Source organism: Piliocolobus tephrosceles, chromosome 5 (genome assembly GCF_002776525.5).
Source record: "Piliocolobus tephrosceles isolate RC106 chromosome 5, ASM277652v3, whole genome shotgun sequence".
NCBI lineage: Eukaryota > Metazoa > Chordata > Mammalia > Primates > Cercopithecidae > Piliocolobus > Piliocolobus tephrosceles.
Window position 1 is genome coordinate 17551318 of NC_045438.1, and position 8855 is coordinate 17560172.

Sequence of the window (8855 nt, forward strand, 5' to 3'; positions counted from 1 at the left end):
TTAGTATAAATTCCATACAAAATGCCACTTCTCTGAAGCTATCTGAATCTCCCTGAGACTATTTCCTAAAAGCCTCACCTATGGCTTTAAAACGCAGGACGGGAAAAATGCCAGTTGCAACCTCGCTGGCTCTCATTAAGGGGTCACTGTCAGAAATTGGTTGAGGAGAAGGAGAAGGAGGGGTAATTTCTCTTTAAAATGGAGAGGAGCTTCTTTTCGAAAGGAAATTCACTGAGGAAGTTGTTTTAAAACAAATAAATGTTCAGGATGAAGCCAGCAAAAGGTGTGAAGGGGCCCGCTTTGATTTTCCAATTTGTGTATTTGGGCTCAGACAAGGACAACATTTTATGCACATATTAATCGAATGCAAATACGCCTCCCGTGAGGACAGAGGTATTTGACACTAAGTATTGTCAACAGAAAGGTTTTTGGTGTATTTTTTAATCCCATCAAGGTGCCTACGGAGGGGGCAGTACCGGGGGAGGTGGGACGTCCCTGTGCCTGGGAATGGAGTCCGGGCTGGACTTCCAGACGGGTCCAGAGCGAGTCATTTACGGAATTATCTCCACATCAATGACTTTTCGGAAAGGTGTAAACATCTCCTTCCAAGTCTTCAGGTGACTGTGTTTATTTAGCCCCCTCCTCCTCTCCCCCAGGAGCTCTGGTTCTTCAACTCGAGTGGGCATCAATCACCTGGGGGGCTTGTGACAACAGTTTTCGAGGCCCCACCCCACCTGAGGCCACAGCTCTGCGGGGCCAGGGATGTGCATTTCTCACAAGTCTCCAGGTGATGCTGGTCCAGGACCACACCTTGAGACCCGCTGCTGTAAAGCATCGGTTTTGATCCTCAGATGCTCCAAAACTTTGCTTGTTCCTAAAAAGGGGGACAGCAAACTGGAGCTTTTACCACACATTGGATAAAGAAGTTGTGCTCACTGGACACCAACAGGAAGCTTGTTTCCAAAGGCTTATTGAGCTGTACAGGGCTGAAACCTGTCATGAGGTGAGGGTGGGCAAAGTCTGGGAGGTGAAGGAAATCTATTCTTTTCAAGCCCGAGTGCTGGTTTCTTGTCTTTTTTTGTACAGAAAGGCATTCAAACACAGATTATACCATGCAGTTAGCTGTGGACACACTTAGAGAAACCTGAGTTGCTTTTTATTTATTCATCCATCGTTCACTCATTCAAAAACGTGTATTAAACGCCTCCTGAGTGCAGGTGCTGTTCTGGGCTCTTAGGAAACGTGGGTGAACAGTGGACTCCTTGGCCCTGGATCTTAGGTGGGAGAAACAGTGAAGAGGCCTAAGATTTAGGTGCCATGGTCTGGACGGAGGTGACCTGTGCGATGACAAAGCCAGGAAGGTGGGAGAAGGCTCCAGGAGTGGGCGGCGTGGGGCAGCTGAGAAGGGGATGGGGGCTGGTGGCAGGTGAGCCAAAGTGAGGTGGTGGAGAGGGAGAGGGCTCTTACCAGAAAGTGGTCCCAATCCAGACCCCAAGAGAGGATCTCACACAAGAAAAAATCCAGGGCGAGCTCAGACAGTAAAGTGGAAAGCAAGTTTATTAAAAAGGAAAGAATAAAAAAATGGCTACTCCATAGGCAGAGCAACCCCGAGGGCTGCTTGTTGCTCGTTTTTATGGTTATTTCTTGATATGTTAAACAAGGAGTGGATTATTCATGCTTCCCCTTTTTAGACCATAAACTGTCATGGCGCTGGTGGGAGTGCAGCACTGAGTACGACCAGAGGTCACTCTTAGCGCCATCTTGGTTTTGGTGGGATTTGGCTGCTCCTCTACTGCAAACAGTTTTATCGGCAAGGTCTTTATGACCTGTGTCTTGTGCTGACCTCTTATCTCATCCCGTGACTTAGAATGTCTAACTTACTGGGAATGCAGCAGGTCTCAGCCTTATTGTACCAAGCCCCTACTCAAGATGGAGTCTCTCTGGTTCAAATGCCTCTGACAGAGCCTCTGACGGAAGAATGCTCCCCACAAAGGGGCCCTCGAGGGCAGAGGCCCTGCCCTGAACCCTGACTCCATCCTCAGGAAGCAGTAGGGAGGTCAGAGGGGTGAGCAGGGAGGACAGGAGGATGAAGGAGGGACCGCCCAGACTGAGCCTGATGCTGTGCTGAGAGGAGACAGGTGTGCACAGGTGGGCACAGAGTGGTGATGGGGACCCGGACTTGTCCAGGTGGGAGGGGCCGTGGCCTGGACCAGGGACCTCGGGGACAGGGATGAGAAGCAGGAGGATGCTGGATACAGTTCTGAGAAAGAACTGTATTGCTCTTATTGGGATTCCATGGCCTTGGCCTTCATGCTTGTCTAGAGGGGTTGGTGCCGACCGTACCTCTGCAGGAGGGGTGTGGGCTGAACCCAAGGCTCGCTAGTGAAGCATTGCCCTGGCCTGAGCTTCTGCCACAGTCTGACTGGAATAGCACTAGGCCACTTATCTGTTTTCATGGTAGGTGTCCCTGACGCTACCAGGTCACGCTACGTTTGCCAGTGGGTCGCTTGGACGGGTTCCTCGGCCATCTCCTTCCCTTCAGGTCACTTGTCTTTTCTGCCAGCAGCCTGCACCCCTCACCCACACAGTTTCTCCATTTCCCCTAAGTCAGTGGCCACTCGGACCCCCCCGAGACGCTGGGTCAGGCTAGTGTTCAGGACAGACGCCAGTGCACCATCTATTGGTTAAGTACACACTTCAGGATGGCGTCTTTCGTGCGGGCAGTGAGAAGCTCGTCACTGGGACCCCAGCGAGGTTCAGCACAGATAGGCGGCTCCGTCCCTAATTCCCAGGGACTGTCCTGAAATTCTCCATACTCTGCCATCGAAAAGGATTCATGGGATGTCCCCCTTATGTGGCCAGGCTGCCTTACAGCCCCCAACCACTCAGCTGAGGCAGGGGGTGGCCCGCTCCTCATTGCTGGTGCCACAGAGATGCTGCCTCAGGGCAAAGTGGCCTGTGATAGATGCCATTTCACTCATCTCAACCCAGTAGAGGATAATGCCCTCCATGTGTGTCCCATAGACAGAGAAGCCACTCCATGACCGACTCTCTCCCCTTCCGTCTGAACCCATTTCTCAGCTCCTTCCGTTCTACAGCACTGTTGGCCCAAGCTGCCATCTTGCAGGCAGGAGCAAATCTTGGGGGCTGCTCCCTGCAGGCGCAGTTGGTCTGCCTTTATCTTGGTGGTGCCTACTGGTGGCACAGAGAGGACAGGAACACCTGTGGGCCCATCCCGGTCTTCGCTGTCCTCCATGCTAGAGCCCTCCATGGAATCCCAGGGCTTAGGGTCTCAGGACGATTTAGTCATAATAGCCCTGACCAGTTGATGTGGTGGCCAGTGACTTCTCCAATGGGCATGCAACAAGCCAGGGTCTCTGTTTTGTCATCCTGCGCCGGCAGGCAGAGCAGTAAGGTCTCCAGGGTCTCAGCCCCAGCAAGTCTCACCTGTCTTTCTAGTCACAGCGGCCCTGTAGCTGAGGAACCCGCCTGCGCTGCACTGACCTCAGTGGCCGCTGACCTCAGGGGCCACAGCTGGGGGTCCTGACTTTCACTTAGTCAGATCCACACCCTGCAGCCACTCTTCCAAACCCTCTGGCATTTTAGGGGCGTCTCCCTACTCAGGTGTGGGCCCCATCCATCAAGGATAGCAGCTACCGGCCCCCCACTGGTGTGGAGGGCCCACCTGGGTTTCCCCCACAGATCTCCACCCCACTTCTGTGTATCCCATGGGCTCAGCAGGCACGGGGCTTCCTCCCACCTCCTGCCTAGCCCCACCAACACTGTGCTGAGCTCCTGTGGACCCTAACAGGGATAGCACCATGTCCAAGAGACCCAGAGGAGACCTGGGGACAGCATGGGAGACACATGCAGTGGCGGCCGCTGGACCCACTACTGCTTGTAAAGAGATGCTGTTTCCACAGCATTTTCCCTTCACACCCTCCAGCTGGCAGCCTCCACCTAACCCAAAACAAAGGGCTTGGATCCCCTATACAGCCTGTGCTCCAAGGGCTGGGCCAGGGGTTCAGATTCTTTCATGGATGAAGAATGGATCTCCAGGTTGGCCACTCCTGGATTCCTTAGCTAGGGACTCTGAACACACACTCTTTTTAGACCACAGGGCAGGTCTCAGAGCACGCTTCCGTTACAGCTGTCGGGTGCATCTGCCACACGCAAGGATGCCCAGTGTGTCTGCCAAGACTCCACAGAGCCAAACACTGAGAAAGCCGCGTCACCTTCAGTGAGAGGGTCTGCACAGAAGATGGCAAGGGAGATGGGTGCAGGGAGGGGGAAAGAACTTTGGCCAAAACTCAATCTGGGCCAGGCACGGTGGCTCTCACCTGTAATCCTAGCACTTTGGGAGGCTGAGGTGGACGGATCACCTCAGGTCAGGAGTTCAAGACCAGCCTGGCCAACATGGTGAAAATCCTGTCTCTACTAAAAATACAAAAAAAATTAGCCAGGTGTGGTGGTGGGCACCTGTAATCCCAGCTACTTGGGAGGCTGAGGCAAGAGAATCGCTTGGACCTGGGAGGCAGAGGTTACAGTGAACTGAGATCGCACCATTGCACTCCAACCTGGGGGACAGAGCAAGACTCCGTTTCAAAAAAAAACAAAAGAAAACAACAACAACAACAACAACAAAAACTCAATCTGCTGTAGGATTCTTGTTCCTTTTAGTGAGAATAACATTAGTGATCAAATCTGAGTGTGAGAATCGGTGCTCAGTGCTACTGGGTGTCAGAGCTTCTAGGCTCTTTCAGTGGATATATTTCAAGTTAGAAAATATATCTTACAAATAAAGCATGAGTTCATATTAATATTTTCAGTGCAAAAATAACATTGCAAAATTTTGCATGGACTTTTATTTTGTACTTCTAATTTTTTCTCACACTAAAAACCTTGGTTTATAAGAGCATTCAAAATTACTTATTTTATCTTATACATAAAATAATTTCAAAATAATAATTCTAATATTATTACTGACAACAAATTGCTAAATTCAGTTTTAAGATTTTTAAATTTCTTTTGTACTTACACTGTATTTCACTAAGCATGTAAATAAAGTAAATAAAAATACTATGTTTTAAAGACCAAGAAATGGTTGTTTTCTGTATGTGGTTATGTTACCAATTGGATATACAATTAGGTTCATGCATTACAGTTTTCAATTGTATAAACTGCTTTTTTTCTGTATGATTTAATTGAATGGCACAAAAATCAAAGAGGATTAGAGGGTTAATGATTGAACTGTCACTTTCATGCCATCCTTTATTATATATATAATAATATATCCATATTATTATATATAGAGTATATATATATTATATATACACATATTATTATATATATATATATATATATATATATAGAGAGAGAGAGAGACAGAGAGAGAGGCAGGGTCTTGCTTTGTGGCCCAGGCTGGGGTGCAGTGGTACAATTATGGCTCACTGCAGCCTCAACTTCCCAGGCTCAAGGGATCCTCCCACCTTGGCCTTCCAAAGTGCTGGGAATACAGGTGTGAGCCCCTGCGCCTGGCCTCAGGTTTATCCTTCTTTTTGCTAATATATACACACATATTCTTATTTCCCCACATATATGACACAAGATGCAGCAATCTATTTCTTCCATTCTGCCCCTTGATTTTTCCCTCCCAGATATGATATCCTGCAGATCTTGACGCATCAGTCCACAGAGATCTTCCTCTTCTTGTGGCTTCATAGTCCTGCCCACTACTAGTGGACATTTAGGTGGTTTCGATCTTGTGTTATCAGAAATAATGCTGTAATTAACAATACTGTGTCCAGGTCACTCTGTGCTTAAGCCGGTATGCGTTGTAGATAGATTTCTAGCAGATAGGGTTACTAGATTGAAGGGCAAATGTGGCTGTCAGTTTATTTCTATTGCTTTTAAAAATGAAATCGCATTTTTAATCCAAAGTCAATATTCACCTATGTCAGCATGCTCTCCTGTGTTAGATGAAGTAATCTCTCACACCTGTTTGAGACTATGGATTAGGTCTTCTTTTTTCTGCTGTCTTAAAAAGTAAATTTGTTATAGATGGTATATTTATTCTGAAATTTCAGATGGATTCCCCTATTCTATACTACTGAATCTTTTCTCATGTTTTTGCTGTCTTCTTATTCACGTGTGTATGTCTGTGTGCACTCATGTGCTTGTGTCTTTGCACATGCTCCTTGTCTGTGTGTGCACATGTGTGTAATGTGTGTCTGTGTGTGCTCGTTTGTGCGTGTGATTTTGCGTATGCTCATGTGTGTCTGTGTATGTGTGTGTATCTGTGTGTCTTTGCGCATGCTCCTGTGTCTGTGTGTGCACATGTGTGTAATGTGTGTCTGTGTGTGCTCATGTGTGCGTGTGATTTTGTGCATGCTCATGTGTGTCTGTGTACGTGTGTGTATCTGTGTGTCTTTGTGCATGCTCCCAAATGTCTGTGTGTACTCATGTGTCCGCTTGTGTGTGTGTACATGTTTGTATGTTTGGGGGGACAGAGGAACAAGTGTGTGGTGTTGAGCTGTGTCAGGGGCCAATATGGTTTACAATCTGGACATATTGGTTTTTTATCTTTCTTAGAAATTTGTGGATCTCCCATTAGCATCTTTTAATCTGTGAACACAATTAAGGGGAAATGGTTTACCTGCATTGTATATTTGGGGCTTCAGGTGGCAGTGAGGTATGGAAAATAAGGGAAGCGTGAACAGCGCTGCCCAGGGTCTCAGAGGTTCAGCTGCTTCAGGTGAGGACCAGGCCATGTCATCACCAGCTCCCCGTGGGTGTGCCATGTGCTCACCTGCAAGGGCGGCTGACGGGTCCAACATCACGGTCATGGTCTCTGTCACCTGTTGAGTGTGCTGAGGGCAGGCCCAGCCCTGAGTGTTTCACACAAACAGACTCCCTTAACCTCAAGGCCACCCCAAGGCATGGCTACAGAAGGCTGACTCACAGATGAGCAAACCTCAGCCCCAAGAAGGCAAGCCCCCGACCCAGGCTCCGCACCCAGGCCCTGGCCCTCCATATGTGGTCACAGCTCCTGGCCCCACCGGGCCCTTCACTGGTGACGCCCACGCCTCCCTGGCCAGGCTGCTGCCACATGCTCAGCAGGGGCTGCTCATGTCTCCAGTGTTCTCACATAACTGGCTGGTTCTGACCCCAAAAACGGAAAAAGCTTTGGGGTGACCCCAAACTCCCTCCACCAAACCCGTGAGCCTGCCTGCACCTCGTCTGTCCTGCTGGCTGGGGCTGGGGAGTAGGGGGTGGTCGTGAGGGGTGGGAAAGACGGTCTTCCTTCCCCAGGGTCCTGCTGGCTGAGGGGGTTGTTGTGGGATGTGGAGGAGAGGCTCTTCCTCCTCCAGGGTCCTGACGGCTGAGGAGGGGTTTAGGGCAGGAGAGGGTCTTCCCTCCCCAGAGGGATTAGGGGATCTGGGGGGAGGTATGAGGGGGGGGGGAGACGGTTTTCCTCCCCAAGGGTCCTGCTGGCTGGGGAGGGTGGGTATTAAGGGGTTGGGGAGAGGGTCTTCCTCCCATGGAATCCTTGCCTCAAAAGGATCTTTCTTCTCTGGATATCAAGTTCGTCGGTTTTAAAACTCAAGGGATGAATCTAGGGGATCCCCAAGGATTCACACAGCCTGGGGTGCCTCTGTTCATTCGTGCTGGTTACCCAGGGCGGGCATCTGGGGACCAGCATATGTTTTGGGGGTAAGGGCTTTTTGGGCGCAGAGGCCCCACCCGCCGCCCGCGCCGCTTCCTCTCTCCGGCTCTAGAGGGCGCCCTGGCACAAGGAGCCGCCTCGCCTGGGCTGCTGGTGCAGGTTTCAAGGCTCATGCTCTATCCCTGGGACCTTGGACGACCAAAAGCTGCGTGAATTTTTCACATGCATTCATGTGAAAGAAAACTGACTTCTGAAAAGCGTTATTAGAATTTGCAACTTTATGTTCACAAAGTTGCCAATTCTCAAAATTTTGCCAGAACTACAGACTTTCGGTATAAACGTATAGTGATATTTCCCGCCACTAATAATGGCTCTGTTGTCAGATGAACTGAGGACATCAAATACAGAAACACTAAAGACTCCACAAATTCAACTTAGCAGTAACACGAATAGTTGCTACCTGTTCCAGCAGGATCTGCTGCAGTGCCTTTCCTGTGTTCATCAGCAGGAAAACTCTTCTCGCTCGGCTTCTTTCCATATGCCTTTTTGTATGAGCTTTCAAGATTTGTGACAGCCTAAGACACACACACACACGTGTATCATATTTTTGATCAGGATATTTTTACAGAGAAATATTTTCTTTTCCCCCCAAGACAGTCTCTCTCTGTTGCCCAGGCTGGAGTGCAGTAGTGTGATCTCGGCTCACTGCAGCCTCCACCTCCCAGGTTCAAGCGATTCTCCTGCCTCAGCCTCCTGAGTAGCTGGACTACAGGTGTGCACCACTGCGTCCCAATTTTTGTAGTTTTAATAGACACGGGGTTTCACCATGTTGGCCAGACTGGTCTCGAACTCCTGACCTCAGGTGATCCACCCACCTCAGCCTCCCAAAGTGCTGGGATTACAGGAATGAGCCACCATGCCCAGCTGGAAAGATTTTTTAAATACTGTGTTTTCCCATGCATTTAATAAATTGTGGTTCCCTATGACAGTGGCTAGGGGTGAGGTCATGGAGCTCCGTGTGTCTGTGTGCCCCCCCCCCCCCCTCCTAGACAAGAGCATGGACAAGCTGATTGTAGGAACACACCTTTCCCAAAGCGCAGTGCTATAGACATCGAGGCCTCTGGGCTGCATCACAAAAAAAAACGTGCCACAAACTGGCCACTCTTTCCCATGCTCATGAAGGACACAG